General features: G+C 45.1%; 4 non-coding genes across 4 annotated transcripts; 3 read left to right on the top strand and 1 right to left on the bottom strand.

Moving 5' to 3' along the window:
* The first annotated feature begins 2071 nt into the window (after window positions 1-2071).
* On the top strand, window positions 2072-2144 carry TRNAR-UCG (transfer RNA arginine (anticodon UCG)). Its single transcript has one exon. It is a non-coding gene; the product is annotated as a tRNA-Arg (tRNA).
* A 9696-nt stretch (window positions 2145-11840) lies between these two features.
* Window positions 11841-11913, top strand: TRNAR-UCG (transfer RNA arginine (anticodon UCG)). Its single transcript has one exon. It is a non-coding gene; the product is annotated as a tRNA-Arg (tRNA).
* Window positions 11914-14883: 2970 nt separating this feature from the next.
* On the bottom strand, window positions 14884-14955 carry TRNAQ-CUG (transfer RNA glutamine (anticodon CUG)). The gene has a single exon. It is a non-coding gene; the product is annotated as a tRNA-Gln (tRNA).
* Window positions 14956-21615: 6660 nt separating this feature from the next.
* TRNAR-UCG (transfer RNA arginine (anticodon UCG)) lies at window positions 21616-21688 on the top strand. The gene has a single exon. It is a non-coding gene; the product is annotated as a tRNA-Arg (tRNA).
* Window positions 21689-23011: the final 1323 nt, after the last annotated feature.

Genomic DNA, 23011 nt, shown 5'->3' with positions numbered 1-23011 from the left:
ATTTCCACATTATCTCAGTGGCTTTTAAATTCATTCTCGTATGGATCAGCATAATCCACGTACTAGTGTGGTATTTCTTTGTATGTCGCCACCTCAAATTTCAGAACCGGTTCCATCGCTCTGATCACTCTTTGTGGCATCTGCGAGTATGGCCGTGGTATCCTCCATGTTGTTTGTTGGGAAGCCCTCATTGATGGTCTCCACATGGTTGTCTGTGGTGGCCTTGCTGTCAGAAAAGGTCTGCCTTCTTGGCACACGGTGTGAAAGTGTCCTTCTCTTCCACATTTGGAGCATGCCTCACAAATTGCTGGGCATGTTCCGGTGTGCGGAAATGCGAATCCGCATCTGAAACATATCCGTTGTGGTCTAGCTGACTGCCTGTTTGTTGGTATGGATATCGAGTAGGCCCCCTCGAGGTAACTGGTCCTCCCATGAACCGGTTGACCGGCCCTCTTGGTGTCATGAGAGCAGCCACCGTTTCATCTTTCTCTGTCTTCTTTTTCTGTGTTTCAATGGCTGTGGTCTGCAGATCTACCCTCTCATGCACTCTGGCCAGCTCAATGACTGTGTCAATGGTCAGCGGCTGCTTCAGCAACTGCTTCCAGAATGTAGACGATGTACACCCTTCTATCACCCTCAGCCTAGTAGACTCATCATCAGCAAAGCTCGCAAACGGCAGTGTATTAATTTCTGTAGTCGCTGTTGGGCTGGATGATTAATTTCTTGTTCAGTGCCCCCACACGGGTGTCATACGGTGTTCTTTCTTCTTACGGTATGGTCTTTATTTTACCGTTCATCTCATTGCCCAACACATTTGTGATCATGCCAGATATGGCCAGAGACTTTTCTTACCCTGCAGCACCTATGAAATCGGTGAAATCTTGCACCCATTCTGCCCACCAGGGACCTTTGTCGAATTGGAGCTGCAATGGGAATGGTGGGGGTTTTCAAAGGAAAGTGGCCCTTGCGCTTGAACTCTGCCTTGCTTGCTGCTCAGCTGGCTGCTCGTCCATCTTGCTGCTGTTCCAGGCCTCCCGGTGATGCAAATACCTCCTGGTCCACACCTTCTGTTTACCGGTTGCCTTTATCCTTTAATGTTCTCATCTTTTCTTACCCCTCTGTGGCGGATACAGGTATGGCAATGCAGCCGGGCCTGTTGCGTCAAAGGAAACAGCTGAGCAGAGTACATCCTCAGAGTGTACGTGGACTTCCTGACCTAGGTCTCTGGATGAGGGCACGGGACGCCACACAGTGCTGGTGGCAAGCGGAGTTGCGGATCACAGCGGAACAGTAATGTTGGAACGCAGACCATCCTGACCTCGGAGTCTGGATGCCGGCATGGGACGCCACTGCAGTCAGTGTCAAGTGGAACTGCGGACTGCAGTCGCGTAGGAACTGCAGAGTGCAGTGGACGTCTCTCGCGGCGTGGGACTTATGGCTTGTCGCCAGTTGTTGCATTTGGGCCTAAAGGGTCTGCATTCAACTCCGTCTATTGACTAATGTTTTCTCCCCTTACTCCTCCTCTTCCTCTCAGGCCCTTGTGACCTAGCATGGTCACTCCGTTAAAGCTGCTTCTGCCAGCTCACAACCCCCCACATTTTCATAAGCTTGTGGATCTAGGAAGCGGCTGTATGTTGTTTTTGGTGTTGCTTTTTTTTTTTATAAGTGTGCATAAGGAAGGCGCAGTGGCTTGTGGTGATGCAGGTGACCAGGACACATCTTCATCTATTTAGTTAATTAGATGAACATGAGAGCTGCATCGATTAAGACACAGCCTCAGAAGTCCACGGATAGAGAGAATACAGGCGGAAAAGGAGAGAACAATATTTGGGGACAGGCGGGGATGAAGCGAGACAGAGAGAAAGAAGTAAAACGCGTGAGAGACTGGTTCCTGTACTTTAGATCTGGGCTGTATATTTAAATGGGTCTTCATCTTTATATGTGTTCAACATATCACTTCCATAAAGAATGAGGGGATTGACTCTGGTCTAACCTCATAGACAGACAAGATAGCATATGCAATGTGATGGAGGACGCTATTTATATGAGTATACAGATGTTGCAACCAGTGGACCGCGTGGCCTAATGGATAAGGCGTCTGACTTCGAATCAGAAGATTGAGGGTTCGAGTCCCTTCGTGGTCGGGACTTTTTGTACATTTAAATTATCTTTGCTTTTATAGGAAAAGTTGATGATGTCCGCATCTGGAAATCCAGATGTCATATTTTGGAAACTAAAGCCGGCTACAGAGAAGACCATGAGATGCTCCTCAACACCATTCGTGTGCAAATGCTTAGGAAATACTGTCAGCCCATTGTATGGCTTCAGGTCGGAAGAGGGTTGTGTGTGCTGGCACGCATTGGGGGAGATTCATCCAATTTGCACTGCTCTAGTGCAGGAGCAGGGAAGGTATTTGTCTGGTTGTAGTGACAGTGAAATTACACAATATGGCTGCATGTTTGCAGTGCTGAAACGTTAACATCCGCACCGTTGGAAGCACCCAAAACACGAACACAAACATTGCGGCGTTAGGCCTGGCGCTAAGAGATGCACATGAAGGGTTTTGTAGCGCCCTAATTCCAACACATCTTTTGTCATTACGCTGGTGCTTAGCATAAACCTTGTCATTACAACAGTTTTGCTCATTGTAGCCCCAGCACAATGACAACATGCTGCTTGTTTTACCACCGGTGTAATAACAACATGTGCACGAGTGTTCAAGCTGGTAATGTTACCTTAGCAAATGTGGTAATTGTGTCTTCACTAAGGTTTCCGGAAATGCTTTCAAGGCATCAGTGCAGCGACCAGTATGCATCTGGATGTTGAACTGGCTCTACAAAAAGCAATTCATGCCCAGTTAAAAATAGCTCTAAATGCCGACTTTTCACAGCATCAGTATACTCCTACTTTGCATCATCCTGACATACTTCCAATTTGCAAATTGCATGTCATGTCATAATAAAGCAGGATGTGGTGGTCAGCCATATTTTCTGCCACCAAGCGCTCCAACAGAACCAGCACATCATGTTACAGGTATCCCGACAAAATATAGCCATCAAAAATAGTCTGTGAAAATGTCGTGGTGAAAATACCTCTGCAGTGAAAACGATGCCAAGCAAAAAGTAGTCAAAAACACAGCTGAAAAGTAGCCAAAATTGGTAGTGTTGCTACAGTAATTGTTAGGTAAAAGAGTATTTAGTGGGCTTGTTATTGCCTGGTTTAGGGTTAGGGGAAGGATAGGGGTTAGGGTTAGAGTAAATATGTTCAGGTTTGGTTAGTGGTTAGACGAGATTCTGTGTCAGCTGAAGGGTTTGGGTATTGGTTTGGGGAAGTGTTAAAGAAATGGATACAGAGGATGGAAAGGGCTGGTGGTGTTGGCGTAGGATAGCAGTTAGGTTAAACCTAGTGGTTAGGGTAAAGTAATCATTAGGGTAAGTGTTAGAGTTGCAATTAAGGTAAGGTTAGTATTACAGGAAGGGTTTGGGTCAGGGCTAGGGCTGTGTAATTTGTGGCGACCTGGTGATTGTATTGGAGACAGGTTCACTGTTGATTTGCTCTTTATTTTGCATTCGCTAATATGCAAATAAAGTGCATTCGTGTGCTGAAGGGTTCCTGTTCTGTGAGAATTTAGGGTAGGATAAGTGGTGTAATTCGAGTTAGGGGACGGTTTAGGAATGGAGTTCATATTTAGGGTTGCAGCCTTGTGCTTTTGTGTATTTAAAAATAGGTGTTTTGGTGACCTTTTTTACTGGCAACATTTTCAGACCTGGCATAGTTTTTATTGAATGACTAACTTTATTAAAATGACTTTTTGCTGACTACATTTACCTGCAGACATTTTCACATAGAACCATGTTAGATATTACAAGAAGGCTGGAGATAAGTCTATAAGAGGCCAGTATGGCGGGGTCCAGTGTTGGTTTCTTTATAAGCATGAAGGTAACGCCTGCCGTGTTCATATGGGGGACAAACCAGCGGAAAAGATGGGGTTGATCAGATGAGCCTCTTAAAGGCATTGAAGGAAAAGCTGTTCCAGGGCCACAGCTGAGCCAGTGGATTTGAGCTTATTGATCAGTTCAAGGACAGCGGCAGCATCCACCCATTGTGAGGGGAAGCAAAGCACCTTTTCTCGTCCTGGGCACAGGCAAGGCAGCTGGCAGGGATCTATGTCCATTGCAGGAACATACAGATTCCATGTTTTAGTAATGATTTGCCGGAAAGTGAAAAATAAATCAAGACTTTCAAAGAGAAATGCAGATGGGAGATATAAGGGAAACATGATTTATGTTAAGATGGTTTCTAGAGATGCTGCCAAAACAACATATTACATTTTATAACCATACTATATAGGCACATATGTTTTCATGCACATCACGTGCAAAACCAAGACACACGCGGTAACGAGCGGGAAAACTCAGCAAATGGTTCTTACTTCTTGAACCAGTTGTCCGTTTTCCTTTTCAGTGAATTAAACGTGTAATAACATTCCATTGGTGTCAATCTGAAAAACATGTAAAAGCAACAACAACATACATGGATATGAAAGAAAGACTGAGAAGACATATAGTCCTTGAAGTGGCGAGTCTCAAGGTCTGCTGGTTCACATTAAATAAGAGGAGGAAATAGGTTATGTGGGAGTTTGATACATAACCAGCTCAATGTGATTGAACTGTTTTAGGGGTACAAAGAGAGTACATCTAAAAAAAAAGAGGTATTAGATAGAGGGTCCCCTGTCAGTTCCAGGCGATAAAACATGCACCGAAAAAAGGGATTCTGCGGTCATGGGAGAGTCATCAACTTACATTTAGGACAGTAAGCAAGGACGTAGATTTAGGACAGTAAGCAAGATTAATGAGCACAGAATGTTAGATGCTATGCAACTGTTTCCCGAATACTTTGCTGACCTGCTGCTCAGAGAGAACACTAAGAGATGAAAGGCAGAGAAATTGAAGTTCTGTTGCAGAAACCTGGGAACGCCTTCTCTGTTTAAATAAAGACTATGAAAGTACCATGTGTACCGTCTCCAAACACACAAGTCACTTCTGCCACCATTTGCAAGTAAAAATAGCAAGACACGTCCTGTTAACATTAAGTCGACATAACATTTTTATGTTAAATGTTTTTTTTCAAAAAAACAATTCAGAGTCCAGAGTGCTAACCATTACACCATGGAACCACGTGAACAGTACTTTCCAGTCCCTCAATATACTCTGTTCAAGAAGGAGAAGTACATGCAGTAGCATATTTTTGTTATCTACTGTAATTCTAGTTTAAGATTTCACCTTTTTGCAGAAAAGCATAGCCAAGCGTCCAATCAGTGAAATTTCATGAGCAAATCTGGAAAATCCAGAATGACTCCTTTCATGATTGAGATTTTATTATTTAGAAGAGAAAACATGGATATTGTACGGGAATACAGGTATCTCACTAACACAATCACTCAACGTCCCACTTGCAGGGGCAGGAGGGCAGGGACACTTACTAGCAGCGCTTCTGGTAGCCATGCACAACTCGCCATTCTCTTATCTACGCTGTTGGCGCTAACCTATTCCTAATTAGCGTATAATAAAGAGATTGGGTTTGCATGGGTTGGACTAAATAGGAGGACTAATATAAAAGAAGCTGTTTTCAAGGACTCAGTAGCGCCACCTGCAGACTGTATAGTATAACACTGAACCCTATAACAAAAACAGGACAAATATAGACAACTCTGGGTTTGTAACTGGCAACAAATGCAGGAATAATAAACTTAGAAATTCGTGGGTAGTCGAAACAATATTTTCAATGGAAAGAAAAAAACCTGAACTAAAGTGCAAAACAATTAAACTGCTGCATTTGAAAGGAAGATCAGCTATTGATCAACGTATAAGGCAAGAAAATAAGCCAGTTTAGGTAAATGGTATAAACAATCGCGTTCCCCTACGGATACGAATGGAGGAATACATATTTAAGCCTTTCGTGCTGGGGTGGGAAGGTGAGCGTATGTCACTGCTAGTTCACTATAAATCCCACAATGCACTTAAAGAGGTATTACCCAAATTGTTCCGAAAATATTGATCGCATGGTAGAGTTGACCCAATTCGGTCACTACCATTAGTTCGAATTTTTTCCAACAATTTGGGTGCCAAAATACCGGAACATGAGGAGCAGGGTTTGGAGGTGTCCCCTGCTCCCCATGTTAGGTATCTGTAGCCTCAGGGATTGCGGGGGTGTCCCCTGCATACTTAACAATGGAGGAGGTGGACAAAAATGGGCTGGGCCCCCGTTGTCAATGAACAGACAAAACGGGGGCCCGAGCAGTTTTACTGCGGGGGCAGATGACCCAGATCCCATAAATCAAGGTTATGGTATGTTACTGGGTTTTATACCCGATCCAGCGCCATTTGCATGGTCTCCAGGGGCTCCGCAGGATCTTAGAGAGAGGGATGGGTTACATTAGTGAGGAGAAGAGGGAAATGCAAGATGGCTTTGCTTTTGTGTTGACGCATGCACACTGGAAGTATCCTGCACTCTATGTGTGGATCGGTTGCCAGGTGTTCTGTGCCAAAAGCATGAAGGTGTTTTTGCATGAAGGGGTGCTTTATATGCCTGTGGTGCCAAGGGATGTTCTGCCATGGGTTGTGGTATGTAAGTTGGTTGCAGAGGTGCAGTGTTCTGATGTTTGATATTGGTTGGGAGGGGTGTTCAAATGACACGCATGGGCGGCTTTGCTGGTGTGCCTGTTTTGTATGAAAAGTAGAATTTGAGCATGTAGTGCAGAGAGCAGTCAAAGTCCATGGTCCAGGTTGGTGAGGACCGCACAAAATCTTGAATCCACATTTAGCAGAACATCACATGGCAGAGCAAGGCTGAAAAAGACATGAAGGGCTAAAGAAAGCATTAGACGTCTCTCGTTTCATGCCTTGGTTGTGGTTTACCTTATTTTTGTACTTTTTGTAATACGTGCAACGCCTTGGATGAAGGTACTATATTGATGTTTAATAAATAAATTATACCAGCACATGAAAAATGCCAAACAAGGCAAAAGAAATGTGAGTCCTTCCTGTGCTCCTACCACTGGCGTCTGCAGAGAGCTTCCATTTCACTTTCTCACTTTGCTACTGTCAAACCGTGTCTCTCCCTCTCTTTTGCTCTCCCTCTCAAATAGATACATTGTATCCCATGTGCAACAGGGATCTTGGAATTGGGAGATGAAGGGAAGGAGTAAGGGAGACACTCCACGCATTGCCATAAAAGAAGTGCTATGGGTTATGGGAGACACAAACCTCGGGTTCAATTAAAGTTCGGCGTGAAATATGAATGCCCTGGGCAAACATTTCACTTTCCTGACTAAGTTGGTTGGCAGGCTGTGAGCCAATTTAGCTCTCAGCCTAACTTGCTCAGGGGCTGTGCTCAGTGGCCTCTTCTGACACTTTGTCATAGCAACGCTTGCCTTTCTCAGGCAATCAGAGGAGGGGTGGCTGTGATGGAAGAGTAGCATAGAAAGTATATGAAAGGAATCTTAACCAGCCCAGGTGGCCCAAAGGACTGGACACTTGCTTCTTAGCCAAGAGATTGTTGTTTTGGTTGCCATCCTTTATAAAGTGCTGCATTTTGATAAATGATCCAGCACTTCTTCTCAAAGAGTTCTTCTAAGTGCTGTGAAGTGCACCCATATGGATGCGAGCAGGGGTGGCCCCAGCCCTTTGCTTGGGATTGCTTAAGCACTCGCACATTGAGGAGGTTGCAGGCATAAGGCAGCACTAAACTGACATTTAGTCTGGGGCACCAATTGGAAAGGGGGCCTTCAGCAAGATCTTGTAAACGTTCTCATCTTGTAGAGCAGACCATCTACCAGCAAACACTCATTAATGTTACAACAGAAGGAAACATACACTGGCAGAGGACACAAGCCTGCCCACACACAATCAATATATCCCTATGACGTAGACAAACACTTTATTGCTCAGCCCAGCCTTTAGATGGTTCACAACTCTAAGGACTAGCATATATTTGTTAAACTAAATATCCTCTGAATTGGGATGAAAGATGCATCTAATGGGCCAAAGTAATGCCTAATAGCTATTAAGCCTCCTAGGCTCAGAGGAGGGGGAGGATCAACAGCCCAAGGGTAAATGACCCCAATCGCAACCAGCTTTCAAAACTGTCATCCTGCCCCCCAGGATACCTCGCATTTGTTTTTGAAAAAAGAAATAGATTTTTTACGCAGTTTTCTCATGTTTTGGGCTCGGTGCAAAAGGTTTTTGTTTTATTTTGTCTTATTGTGTTGACTTTTTTGGAAAAAGTTTTCTTATTGTATAGGTACATTGTGGACTCTTATGTCCCAAATGAGGGCAGCCGACACAGAGCAGGACGCAATAACGCCGCGCACAACGAATAATTAGGGCCCCTCAAGAGCCCAGCTGTAATCACAGGACCAATCGCAGTATACCACTAAGGACCCCATAGGGGGCTTTGGACCATACTACATAGCCTTGAAAAGGACCCACGGGTCGACCTCACCTCTGATACCGTTGTGGGTGCCACTAGGTCAGTTATGGTGCGTACCTTGTCTGGGCCTGGCTTCGTTCCCTCGTCTGAAAAGGCGTGTCCATAGAATCGCAGCTTCTTTTTCTTTATGTTGCATTTGTCAAAATTTAGAGTGAGGCCTGGCGTTTGCAATGCTTCACATACCATAAGTGCCTGATCGTGTTCATTCTGTGAGGTTTTGTATACCAAAATGTCATCGCTGTAATTAAAATCGGTCTTTATCGATAACAGTACTTACCTGATGGCTTCCTGAAACATCTCTGCTGCCGAAGAGATGCCGAAATTAAGGCATATATATCTAAAAAGGCCACTATGTGTCGCATATGTGATGATCACATGGGATGAGGGATGCAGTCCCAGCTGGTGATATCCTTGAGATAGATCAAGCTTGTAAACTGTTGTGGCTCTGTTAAGGTGCACGATCATATCTCTATTTTTGGTCTGCGGTGGCGTTCTCCTTGGATGGCTGTGTTGGCTACGCTCATGTCGAAGCATATCCTGATGCGCCTTCCTTCCTTGGGAACCACCACTAGGGGTGAAATCCATGGTGTGGGCCCTACCGCCTTCTTAATGATTTCATTTTGCTACAGCTGTTGAACCTCCTGAGACACTGCCTGTTGCAAATGAAACCAAACCCTCCGGGGCTGTTGGGGTACTGGGCGCACCTTTTCATCGATGTGGAGCTAGTTGACGCTCCATTTCTATTTTCCCAGTCCCTTGAAGAGGGTCGGTATTTGTTTATCGCACTTGTTCTTTAGAAATGGGTCTGTGTGATAATCTTGCCACACTGTGCGTTAGCTGTCGGGGCCCCATACCGCACCTTACCACTTCTGTATCTTGGCAGTTTATATACATGAGTCCTATTGATTTCACCGTTTTGTAACTGAGCAGGGACCACCCATCTATAGGGCTTCTTATCACGTGTATCGTGGCGTTGGCCGAGCGTCCTCGTTGTGCGAGTGTCAGTTGAAATTGACGAATGGATGTGTAGTTACTGAGGTGTGCAACCCACACGGATGGCTATTGAGCCTGGATCTTTCTCTTTTGCAGTATCTTCCTAGCACCCATTTTGAGAAATTTGTGTTCTCCCATGATGCTCACTGTTGCTCCAATGTCCATGAGGAAGCAATGTGTAGCAGGCCCCATGTCAATCATCACCCTTGGGCCTTCCTCGGCTTCCTGGTCCCCTTGCATTAGATTAAAATATTCGTCTGTGTAGTCTATATAAAACTCCTGTAGCATTTCCACATTATCTCAGTGGCTTTTAAATTCATTCTCGTATGGATCAGCATAATCCACGTACTAGTGTGGTATTTCTTTGTATGTCGCCACCTCAAATTTCAGAACCGGTTCCATCGCTCTGATCACTCTTTGTGGCATCTGCGAGTATGGCCGTGGTATCCTCCATGTTGTTTGTTGGGAAGCCCTCATTGATGGTCTCCACATGGTTGTCTGTGGTGGCCTTGCTGTCAGAAAAGGTCTGCCTTCTTGGCACACGGTGTGAAAGTGTCCTTCTCTTCCACATTTGGAGCATGCCTCACAAATTGCTGGGCATGTTCCGGTGTGCGGAAATGCGAATCCGCATCTGAAACATATCCGTTGTGGTCTAGCTGACTGCCTGTTTGTTGGTATGGATATCGAGTAGGCCCCCTCGAGGTAACTGGTCCTCCCATGAACCGGTTGACCGGCCCTCTTGGTGTCATGAGAGCAGCCACCGTTTCATCTTTCTCTGTCTTCTTTTTCTGTGTTTCAATGGCTGTGGTCTGCAGATCTACCCTCTCATGCACTCTGGCCAGCTCAATGACTGTCTCAATGGTCAGCGGCTGCTTCAGCAACTGCTTCCAGAATGTAGACGATGTACACCCTTCTATCACCCTCAGCCTAGTAGACTCATCATCAGCAAAGCTCGCAAACGGCAGTGTATTAATTTCTGTAGTCGCTGTTGGGCTGGATGATTAATTTCTTGTTCAGTGCCCCCACACGGGTGTCATACGGTGTTCTTTCTTCTTACGGTATGGTCTTTATTTTACCGTTCATCTCATTGCCCAACACATTTGTGATCATGCCAGATATGGCCAGAGACTTTTCTTACCCTGCAGCACCTATGAAATCGGTGAAATCTTTCACCCATTCTGCCCACCAGGGACCTTTGTCGAATTGGAGCTGCAATGGGAATGGTGGGGGTTTTCAAAGGAAAGTGGCCCTTGCGCTTGAACTCTGCCTTGCTTGCTGTTCAGCTGGCTGCTCGTCCATCTTGCTGCTGTTCCAGGCCTCCCGGTGATGCAAATACCTCCTGGTCCACACCTTCTGTTTACCGGTTGCCTTTATCCTTTAATGTTCTCATCTTTTCTTACCCCTCTGTGGCGGATACAGGTATGGCAATGCAGCCGGGCCTGTTGCGTCAAAGGAAACAGCTGAGCAGAGTACATCCTCAGAGTGTACGTGGACTTCCTGACCTAGGTCTCTGGATGAGGGCACGGGACGCCACACAGTGCTGGTGGCAAGCGGAGTTGCGGATCACAGCGGAACAGTAATGTTGGAACGCAGACCATCCTGACCTCGGAGTCTGGATGCCGGCATGGGACGCCACTGCAGTCAGTGTCAAGTGGAACTGCGGACTGCAGTCGCGTAGGAACTGCAGAGTGCAGTGGACGTCTCTCGCGGCGTGGGACTTATGGCTTGTCGCCAGTTGTTGCATTTGGGCCTAAAGGGTCTGCATTCAACTCCGTCTATTGACTAATGTTTTCTCCCCTTACTCCTCCTCTTCCTCTCAGGCCCTTGTGACCTAGCATGGTCACTCCGTTAAAGCTGCTTCTGCCAGCTCACAACCCCCCACATTTTCATAAGCTTGTGGATCTAGGAAGCGGCTGTATGTTGTTTTTGGTGTTGCTTTTTTTTTTTATAAGTGTGCATAAGGAAGGCGCAGTGGCTTGTGGTGATGCAGGTGACCAGGACACATCTTCATCTATTTAGTTAATTAGATGAACATGAGAGCTGCATCGATTAAGACACAGCCTCAGAAGTCCACGGATAGAGAGAATACAGGCGGAAAAGGAGAGAACAATATTTGGGGACAGGCGGGGATGAAGCGAGACAGAGAGAAAGAAGTAAAACGCGTGAGAGACTGGTTCCTGTACTTTAGATCTGGGCTGTATATTTAAATGGGTCTTCATCTTTATATGTGTTCAACATATCACTTCCATAAAGAATGAGGGGATTGACTCTGGTCTAACCTCATAGACAGACAAGATAGCATATGCAATGTGATGGAGGACGCTATTTATATGAGTATACAGATGTTGCAACCAGTGGGCCGCGTGGCCTAATGGATAAGGCGTCTGACTTCGAATCAGAAGATTGAGGGTTCGAGTCCCTTCGTGGTCGGGACTTTTTGTACATTTAAATTATCTTTGCTTTTATAGGAAAAGTTGATGATGTCCGCATCTGGAAATCCAGATGTCATATTTTGGAAACTAAAGCCGGCTACAGAGAAGACCATGAGATGCTCCTCAACACCATTCGTGTGCAAATGCTTAGGAAATACTGTCAGCCCATTGTATGGCTTCAGGTCGGAAGAGGGTTGTGTGTGCTGGCACGCATTGGGGGAGATTCATCCAATTTGCACTGCTCTAGTGCAGGAGCAGGGAAGGTATTTGTCTGGTTGTAGTGACAGTGAAATTACACAATATGGCTGCATGTTTGCAGTGCTGAAACGTTAACATCCGCACCGTTGGAAGCACCCAAAACACGAACACAAACATTGCGGCGTTAGGCCTGGCGCTAAGAGATGCACATGAAGGGTTTTGTAGCGCCCTAATTCCAACACATCTTTTGTCATTACGCTGGTGCTTAGCATAAACCTTGTCATTACAACAGTTTTGCTCATTGTAGCCCCAGCACAATGACAACATGCTGCTTGTTTTACCACCGGTGTAATAACAACATGTGCACGAGTGTTCAAGCTGGTAATGTTACCTTAGCAAATGTGGTAATTGTGTCTTCACTAAGGTTTCCGGAAATGCTTTCAAGGCATCAGTGCAGCGACCAGTATGCATCTGGATGTTGAACTGGCTCTACAAAAAGCAATTCATGCCCAGTTAAAAATAGCTCTAAATGCCGACTTTTCACAGCATCAGTATACTCCTACTTTGCATCATCCTGACATACTTCCAATTTGCAAATTGCATGTCATGTCATAATAAAGCAGGATGTGGTGGTCAGCCATATTTTCTGCCACCAAGCGCTCCAACAGAACCAGCACATCATGTTACAGGTATCCCGACAAAATATAACCATCAAAAATAGTCTGTGAAAATGTCGTGGTGAAAATACCTCTGCAGTGAAAACGATGCCAAGCAAAAAGTAGTCAAAAACGCAGCTGAAAAGTAGCCAAAATTGGTAGTGTTGCTACAGTAATTGTTAGGTAAAAGAGTATTTAGTGGGCTTGTTATTGCCTGGTTTAGGGTTAGGGGAAGGATAGGGGTTAGGGTTAGAGTAAATATGTTCAGGTTTGGTTAGTGGTTAGACGAGATTCTGTGTCAGCTGAAGGGTTTGGGTATTGGTTTGGGGAAGTGTTAAAGAAATGGATACAGAGGATGGAAAGGGCTGGTGGTGTTGGCGTAGGATAGCAGTTAGGTTAAACCTAGTGGTTAGGGTAAAGTAATCATTAGGGTAAGTGTTAGAGTTGCAATTAAGGTAAGGTTAGTATTACAGGAAGGGTTTGGGTCAGGGCTAGGGCTGTGTAATTTGTGGCGACCTGGTGATTGTATTGGAGACAGGTTCACTGTTGATTTGCTCTTTATTTTGCATTCGCTAATATGCAAATAAAGTGCATTCGTGTGCTGAAGGGTTCCTGTTCTGTGAGAATTTAGGGTAGGATAAGTGGTGTAATTCGAGTTAGGGGACGGTTTAGGAATGGAGTTCATATTTAGGGTTGCAGCCTTGTGCTTTTGTGTATTTAAAAATAGGTGTTTTGGTGACCTTATTTACTGGCAACATTTTCAGACCTGGCATAGTTTTTATTGAATGACTAACTTTATTAAAATGACTTTTTGCTGACTACATTTACCTGCAGACATTTTCACATAGAACCATGTTAGATATTACAAGAAGGCTGGAGATAAGTCTATAAGAGGCCAGTATGGCGGGGTCCAGTGTTGGTTTCTTTATAAGCATGAAGGTAACGCCTGCCGTGTTCATATGGGGAACAAACCAGCGGAAAAGATGGGGTTGATCAGATGAGCCTCTTAAAGGCATTGAAGGAAAAGCTGTTCCAGGGCCACAGCTGAGCCAGTGGATTTGAGCTTATTGATCAGTTCAAGGACAGCGGCAGCATCCACCCATTTCTCGTCCTGGGCACAGGCAAGGCAGCTGGCAGGGATCTATGTCCATTGCAGGAACATACAGATTCCGTGTTTTAGTAATGATTTGCCGGAAAGTGAAAAATAAATCAAGACTTTCAAAGAGAAATGCAGATGGGAGATATAAGGGAAACATGATTTATGTTAAGATGGTTTCTAGAGATGCTGCCAAAACAACATATTACATTTTATAACCATACTATATAGGCACATATGTTTTCATGCACATCACGTGCAAAACCAAGACACACGTGGTAACGAGCGGGAAAACTCAGCAAATGGTTCTTACTTCTTGAACCAGTTGTCCGTTTTCCTTTTCAGTGAATTAAACGTGTAATAACATTCCATTGGTGTCAATCTGAAAAACATGTAAAAGCAACAACAACATACATGGATATGAAAGAAAGACTGAGAAGACATATAGTCCTTGAAGTGGCGAGTCTCAAGGTCTGCTGGTTCACATTAAATAAGAGGAGGAAATAGGTTATGTGGGAGTTTGATACATAACCAGCTCAATGTGATTGAACTGTTTTAGGGGTACAAAGAGAGTACATCTAAAAAAAAAGAGGTATTAGATAGAGGGTCCCCTGTCAGTTCCAGGCGATAAAACATGCACCGAAAAAAGGGATTCTGCGGTCATGGGAGAGTCATCAACTTACATTTAGGACAGTAAGCAAGGACGTAGATTTAGGACAGTAAGCAAGATTAATGAGCACAGAATGTTAGATGCTATGCAACTGTTTCCCGAATACTTTGCTGACCTGCTGCTCAGAGAGAACACTAAGAGATGAAAGGCAGAGAAATTGAAGTTCTGTTGCAGAAACCTGGGAACGCCTTCTCTGTTTAAATAAAGACTATGAAAGTACCATGTGTACCGTCTCCAAACACACAAGTCACTTCTGCCACCATTTGCAAGTAAAAATAGCAAGACAAGTCCTGTTAACATTAAGTCGACATAACATTTTTATGTTAAATGTTTTTTTTCAAAAAAACTAGGTCCCACCGAGATTTGAACTCGGATCGCTGGATTCAGAGTCCAGAGTGCTAACCATTACACCATGGAACCACGTGAACAGTACTTTCCAGTCCCTCAATATACTCTGTTCAAGAAGGAGAAGTACATGCAGCAGCATATTTTTGTTATCTACTGTAATTCTAGTTTAAGATTTCACCTTTTTGCAGAAAAGCATAGCCAAGCGTCCAATCAGTGAAATTTCATGAGCAAATCTGGAAAATCCAGAATGACTCCTTTCATGATTGAGATTTTATTATTTAGAAGAGAAAACATGGATATTGTACGGGAATACAGGTATCTCACTAACACAATCACTCAACGTCCCACTTGCAGGGGCAGGAGGGCAGGGACACTTACTAGCAGCGCTTCTGGTAGCCATGCACAACTCGCCATTCTCTTATCTACGCTGTTGGCGCTAACCTATTCCTAATTAGCGTATAATAAAGAGATTGGGTTTGCATGGGTTGGACTAAATAGGAGGACTAATATAAAAGAAGCTGTTTTCAAGGACTCAGTAGCGCCACCTGCAGACTGTATAGTATAACACTGAACCCTATAACAAAAACAGGACAAATATAGACAACTCTGGGTTTGTAACTGGCAACAAATGCAGGAATAATAAACTTAGAAATTCGTGGGTAGTCGAAACAATATTTTCAATGGAAAGAAAAAAACCTGAACTAAAGTGCAAAACAATTAAACTGCTGCATTTGAAAGGAAGATCAGCTATTGATCAACGTATAAGGCAAGAAAATAAGCCAGTTTAGGTAAATGGTATAAACAATCGCGTTCCCCTACGGATACGAATGGAGGAATACATATTTAAGCCTTTCGTGCTGGGGTGGGAAGGTGAGCGTATGTCACTGCTAGTTCACTATAAATCCCACAATGCACTTAAAGAGGTATTACCCAAATTGTTCCGAAAATATTGATCGCATGGTACAGTTGACCCAATTCGGTCACTACCATTAGTTCGAATTTTTTCCAACAATTTGGGTGCCAAAATACCGGAACATGAGGAGCAGGGTTTGGAGGTGTCCCCTGCTCCCCATGTTAGGTATCTGTAGCCTCAGGGATTGCGGGGGTGTCCCCTGCATACTTAACAATGGAGGAGGTGGACAAAAATGGGCTGGGCCCCCGTTGTCAATGAACAGACAAAACGGGGGCCCGAGCAGTTTTACTGCGGGGGCAGATGACCCAGATCCCATAAATCAAGGTTATGGTATGTTACTGGGTTTTATACCCGATCCAGCGCCATTTGCATGGTCTCCAGGGGCTCCGCAGGATCTTAGAGAGAGGGATGGGTTACATTAGTGAGGAGAAGAGGGAAATGCAAGATGGCTTTGCTTTTGTGTTGACGCATGCACACTGGAAGTATCCTGCACTCTATGTGTGGATCGGTTGCCAGGTGTTCTGTGCCAAAAGCATGAAGGTGTTTTTGCATGAAGGGGTGCTTTATATGCCTGTGGTGCCAAGGGATGTTCTGCCATGGGTTGTGGTATGTAAGTTGGTTGCAGAGGTGCAGTGTTCTGATGTTTGATATTGGTTGGGAGGGGTGTTCAAATGACATGCATGGGCGGCTTTGCTGGTGTGCCTGTTTTGTATGAAAAGTAGAATTTGAGCATGTAGTGCAGAGAGCAGTCAAAGTCCATGGTCCAGGTTGGTGAGGACCGCACAAAATCTTGAATCCACATTTAGCAGAACATCACATGGCAGAGCAAGGCTGAAAAAGACATGAAGGGCTAAAGAAAGCATTAGACGTCTCTCGTTTCATGCCTTGGTTGTGGTTTACCTTATTTTTGTACTTTTTGTAATACGTGCAACGCCTTGGATGAAGGTACTATATTGATGTTTAATAAATAAATTATACCAGCACATGAAAAATGCCAAACAAGGCAAAAGAAATGTGAGTCCTTCCTGTGCTCCTACCACTGGCGTCTGCAGAGAGCTTCCATTTCACTTTCTCACTTTGCTACTGTCAAACCGTGTCTCTCCCTCTCTTTTGCTCTCCCTCTCAAATAGATACATTGTATCCCATGTGCAACAGGGATCTTGGAATTGGGAGATGAAGGGAAGGAGTAAGGGAGACACTCCACGCATTGCCATAAAAGAAGTGCTATGGGTTATGGGAGACACAAACCTCGGGTTCAATTAAAGTTCGGCGTGAAATATGAATGCCCTGGGCAAACATTTCACTTTCCTGACTAAGTTGGTTGGCAGGCTGTGAGCCAATTTAGCTCTCAGCCTAACTTGCTCAGGGGCTGTGCTCAGTGGCCTCTTCTGACACTTTGTCATAGCAACGCTTGCCTTTCTCAGGCAATCAGAGGAGGGGTGGCTGTGATGGAAGAGTAGCATAGAAAGTATATGAAAGGAATCTTAACCAGCCCAGGTGGCCCAAAGGACTGGACACTTGCTTCTTAGCCAAGAGATTGTTGTTTTGGTTGCCATCCTTTATAAAGTGCTGCATTTTGATAAATGATCCAGCACTTCTTCTCAAAGAGTTGTAAGTGCTGTGAAGTGCACCCATATGGATGCGAGCAGGGGTGGCCCCAGCCCTTTGCTTGGGATTGCTTAAGCACTCGCACATTGAGGAGGTTGCAGGCATAAGGCAGCACTAAACTGACATTTAGTCTGGGGCACCAATTGGAAAGGGGGCCTTCAGCAAGATCTTGTAAACGTTCTCATCTTGTAGAGCAGACCATCTACCAGCAAACACTCATTAATGTTACAACAGAAGGAAACATACACTGGCAGAGGACACAAGCCTGCCCACACACAATCAATATATCCCTATGACGTAGACAAACACTTTATTGCTCAGCCCAGCCTTTAGATGGTTCACAACTCTAAGGACTGGCATCTATTTGTTAAACTAAATATCCTCTGAATTGGGATGAAAGATGCATCTAATGGGCCAAAGTAATGCCTAATAGCTATTAAGCCTCCTAGGCTCAGAGGAGGGGGAGGATCGACAGCCCAAGGGTAAATGACCCCAATCGCAACCAGCTTTCAAAACTGTCATCCTGCTCCCCAGGATACCTCGCATTTGTTTTTGTAAAAAGAAATAGATTTTCTACGCAGTTTTCTCATGTTTTGGGCTCGGTGCAAAAGGTTTTTGTTTTATTTTGTCTTATTGTGTTGACTTTTTTGGAAAAAGTTTTCTTATTGTATAGGTACATTGTGGACTCTTATGTCCCAAATGAGGGCAGCCGACACAGAGCAGGACGCAATAACGCCGCGCACAACGAATAATTAGGGCCCCTCAAGAGCCCAGCTGTAATCACAGGACCAATCGCAGTATACCACTAAGGACCCCATAGGGGGCTTTGGACCATACTACATAGCCTTGAAAAGGACCCACGGGTCGACGTCACCTCTGATACCGTTGTGGGTGCCACTAGGTCAGTTATGGTGCGTACCTTGTCTGGGCCTGGCTTCGTTCCCTCGTCTGAAAAGGCGTGTCCATAGAATCGCAGCTTTTTTTCTTTATGTTGCATTTGTCAAAATTTAGAGTGAGGCCTGGCGTTTGCAATGCTTCACATACCATAAGTGCCTGATCGTGTTCATTCTGTGAGGTTTTGTATACCAAAATGTCATCGCTGTAATTAAAATCGGTCTTTATCGATAACAGTACTTACCTGATGGCTTCCTGAAACATCTCTGCTGCCGAAGAGATGCCGAAATTAAGGCATATATATCTAAAAAGGCCACTATGTGTCGCATATGTGATGATCACATGGGATGAGGGATGCAGTCCCAGCTGGTGATATCCTTGAGATAGATCAAGCTTGTAAACTGTTGTGGCTCTGTTAAGCTGCACGATCATATCTCTATTTTTGGTCGGCGGCGGCGTTCTCCTTGGATGGCTGTGTTGGCTACGCTCATATCGAAGCATATCCTGATGCGCCTTCCTTCCTTGGGAACCACCACTAGGGGTGAAATCCATGGTGTGGGCCCTACCGCCTTCTTAATGATTTCATTTTGCTACAGCTGTTGAACCTCCTGATACACTGCCTGTTGCAAATGAAACCAAACCCTCCGGGGCTGTTGGGGTACTGGGCGCACCTTTTCATCGATGTGGAGCTAGTTGACGCTCCATTTCTATTTTCCCAGTCCCTTGAAGAGGGTCGGTATTTGTTTATCGCACTTGTTCTTTAGAAATGGGTCTGTGTGATAATCTTGCCACACTGTGCGTTAGCTGTCGGGGCCCCATACCGCACCTTACCACTTCTGTATCTTGGCAGTTTATATACATGAGTCCTATTGATTTCACCGTTTTGTAACTGAGCAGGGTCCACCCATCTATAGGGCTTCTTATCACGTGTATCGTGGCGTTGGCCGAGCGTCCTCGTTGTGCGAGTGTCAGTTGAAATTGACGAATGGATGTGTAGTTACTGAGGTGTGCAACCCACACGGATGGCTATTGAGCCTGGATCTTTCTCTTTTGCAGTATCTTCCTAGCACCCATTTTGAGAAATTTGTGTTCTCCCATGATGCTCACTGTTGCTCCAATGTCCATGAGGAAGCAATGTGTAGCAGGCCCCATGTCAATCATCACCCTTGGGCCTTCCTCGGTTTCCTGGTCCCCTTGCATTAGATTAAAATATTCGTCTGTGTAGTCTATATAAAACTCCTGTAGCATTTCCACATTATCTCAGTGGCTTTTAAATTCATTCTCGTATGGATCAGCATAATCCACGTACTAGTGTGGTATTTCTTTGTATGTCGCCACCTCAAATTTCAGAACCGGTTCCATCGCTCTGATCACTCTTTGTGGCATCTGCGAGTATGGCCGTGGTATCCTCCATGTTGTTTGTTGGGAAGCCCTCAATGATGGTCTCCACATGGTTGTCTGTGGTGGCCTTGCTGTCAGAAAAGGTCTGCCTTCTTGGCACACGGTGTGAAAGTGTCCTTCTCTTCCACATTTGGAGCATGCCTCACAAATTGCTGGGCATGTTCCGGTGTGCGGAAATGCGAATCCGCATCTGAAACATATCCGTTGTGGTCTAGCTGACTGCCTGTTTGTTGGTATGGATATCGAGTAGGCCCCCTCGAGGTAACTGGTCCTCCCATGAACCGGTTGACCGGCCCTCTTGGTGTCATGAGAGCAGCCACCGTTTCATCTTTCTCTGTCTTCTTTTTCTGTGTTTCAATGGCTGTGGTCTGCAGATCTACCCTCTCATGCACTCTGGCCAGCTCAATGACTGTGTCAATGGTCAGCGGCTGCTTCAGCAACTGCTTCCAGAATGTAGACGATGTACACCCTTCTATCACCCTCAGCTTAGTAGACTCATCATCAGCAAAGCTCGCAAACGGCAGTGTATTAATTTCTATAGTCGCTGTTGGGCTGGATGATTAATTTCTTGTTCAGTGCCCCCACACGGGTGTCATACGGTGTTCTTTCTTCTTACGGTATGGTCTTTATTTTACCGTTCATCTCATTGCCCAACACATTTGTGATCATGCCAGATATGGCCAGAGACTTTTCTTACCCTGCAGCACCTATGAAATCGGTGAAATCTTGCACCCATTCTGCCCACCGGGGACCTTTGTCGAATTGGAGCTGCAATGGGAATGGTGGGGGTTTTCAAAGGAAAGTGGCCCTTGCGCTTGAACTCTGCCTTGCTTGCTGCTCAGCTGGCTGCTCGTCCATCTTGCTGCTGTTCCAGGCCTCCCGGTGATGCAAATACCTCCTGGTCCACACCTTCTGTTTACCGGTTGCCTTTATCCTTTAATGTTCTCATCTTTTCTTACCCCTCTGTGGCGGATACAGGTATGGCAATGCAGCCGGGCCTGTTGCGTCAAAGGAAACAGCTGAGCAGAGTACATCCTCAGAGTGTACGTGGACTTCCTGACCTAGGTCTCTGGATGAGGGCACGGGACGCCACACAGTGCTGGTGGCAAGCGGAGTTGCGGATCACAGCGGAACAGTAATGTTGGAACGCAGACCATCCTGACCTCGGAGTCTGGATGCCGGCATGGGACGCCACTGCAGTCAGTGTCAAGTGGAACTGCGGACTGCAGTCGCGTAGGAACTGCAGAGTGCAGTGGACGTCTCTCGCGGCGTGGGACTTATTGGTTTTCGCCAGTTGTTGCATTTGGGCCTAAAGGGTCTGCATTCAACTCCGTCTATTGACTAATGTTTTCTCCCCTTACTCCTCCTCTTCCTCTCAGGCCCTTGTGACCTAGCATGGTCACTCCGTTAAAGCTGCTTCTGCCAGCTCACAACCGAAAACATTTTCATAAGCTTGTGGATCTAGGAAGCGGCTGTATGTTGTTTTTGGTGTTGCTTTTTTTTTTTATAAGTGTGCATAAGGAAGGCGCTGTGGCTTGTGGTGATGCAGGTGACCAGGACACATCTTCATCTATTTAGTTAATTAGATGAACATGAGAGCTGCATCGATTAAGACACAGCCTCAGAAGTCCACGGATAGAGAGAATACAGGCGGAAAAGGAGAGAACAATATTTGGGGACAGGCGGGGATGAAGCGAGACAGAGAGAAAGAAGTAAAACGCGTGAGAGACTGGTTCCTGTACTTTAGATCTGGGCTGTATATTTAAATGGGTCTTCATCTTTATATGTGTTCAACATATCACTTCCATAAAGAATGAGGGGATTGACTCTGGTCTAACCTCATAGACAGACAAGATAGCATATGCAATGTGATGGAGGACGCTATTTATATAAGTATACAGATGTTGCAACCAGTGGACCGCGTGGCCTAATGGATAAGGCGTCTGACTTCGAATCAGAAGATTGAGGGTTCGAGTCCCTTCGTGGTCGGGGACGTTTTGTACATTTAAATTATCTTTGCTTTTATAGGAAAAGTTGATGATGTCCGCATCTGGAAATCCAGATGTCATATTTTGGAAACTAAAGCCGGCTACAGAGAAGACCATGAGATGCTCCTCAACACCATTCGTGTGCAAATGCTTAGGAAATACTGTCAGCCCATTGTATGGCTTCAGGTCGGAAGAGGGTTGTGTGTGCTGGCACGCATTGGGGGAGATTCATCCAATTTGCACTGCTCTAGTGCAGGAGCAGGGAAGGTATTTGTCTGGTTGTAGTGACAGTGAAATTACACAATATGGCTGCATGTTTGCAGTGCTGACACGTTAACATACGCACCGTTGGAAGCACCCAAAACACGAACACAAACATTGCGGCGTTAGGCCTGGCGCTAAGAGATGCACATGAAGGGTTTTGTAGCGCCCTAATTCCAACACATCTTTTGTCATTACGCTGGTGCTTAGCATAAACCTTGTCATTACAACAGTTTTGCTCATTGTAGCCCCAGCACAATGACAACATGCTGCTTGTTTTACCACCGGTGTAATAACAACATGTGCACGAGTGTTCAAGCTGGTAATGTTACCTTAGCAAATGTGGTAATTGTGTCTTCACTAAGGTTTCCGGAAATGCTTTCAAGGCATCAGTGCAGCGACCAGTATGCATCTGGATGTTGAACTGGCTCTACAAAAAGCAATTCATGCCCAGTTAAAAATAGCTCTAAATGCCGACTTTTCACAGCATCAGTATACTCCTACTTTGCATCATCCTGACATACTTCCAATTTGCAAATTGCATGTCATGTCATAATAAAGCAGGATGTGGTGGTCAGCCATATTTTCTGCCACCAAGCGCTCCAACAGAACCAGCACATCATGTTACAGGTATCCCGACAAAATATAGCCATCAAAAATAGTCTGTGAAAATGTCGTGGTGAAAATACCTCTGCAGTGAAAACGATGCCAAGCAAAAAGTAGTCAAAAACGCAGCTGAAAAGTAGCCAAAATTGGTAGTGTTGCTACAGTAATTGTTAGGTAAAAGAGTATTTAGTGGGCTTGTTATTGCCTGGTTTAGGGTTAGGGGAAGGATAGGGGTTAGGGTTAGAGTAAATATGTTCAGGTTTGGTTAGTGGTTAGACGAGATTCTGTGTCAGCTGAAGGGTTTGGGTATTGGTTTGGGGAAGTGTTAAAGAAATGGATACAGAGGATGGAAAGGGCTGGTGGTGTTGGCGTAGGATAGCAGTTAGGTTAAACCTAGTGGTTAGGGTAAAGTAATCATTAGGGTAAGTGTTAGAGTTGCAATTAAGGTAAGGTTAGT

The sequence above is a fragment of the Ambystoma mexicanum genome (genome assembly GCF_040938575.1).
Source record: "Ambystoma mexicanum isolate Mex_15411 chromosome 12 unlocalized genomic scaffold, UKY_AmexF1_1 Mex_chr12_unloc.2, whole genome shotgun sequence".
Taxonomy (NCBI): Eukaryota; Metazoa; Chordata; class Amphibia; order Caudata; family Ambystomatidae; genus Ambystoma; species Ambystoma mexicanum.
The sequence above is the reverse complement of the archived record's forward strand: the minus strand, read 5'-3'. Positions and strand labels throughout refer to the sequence as shown.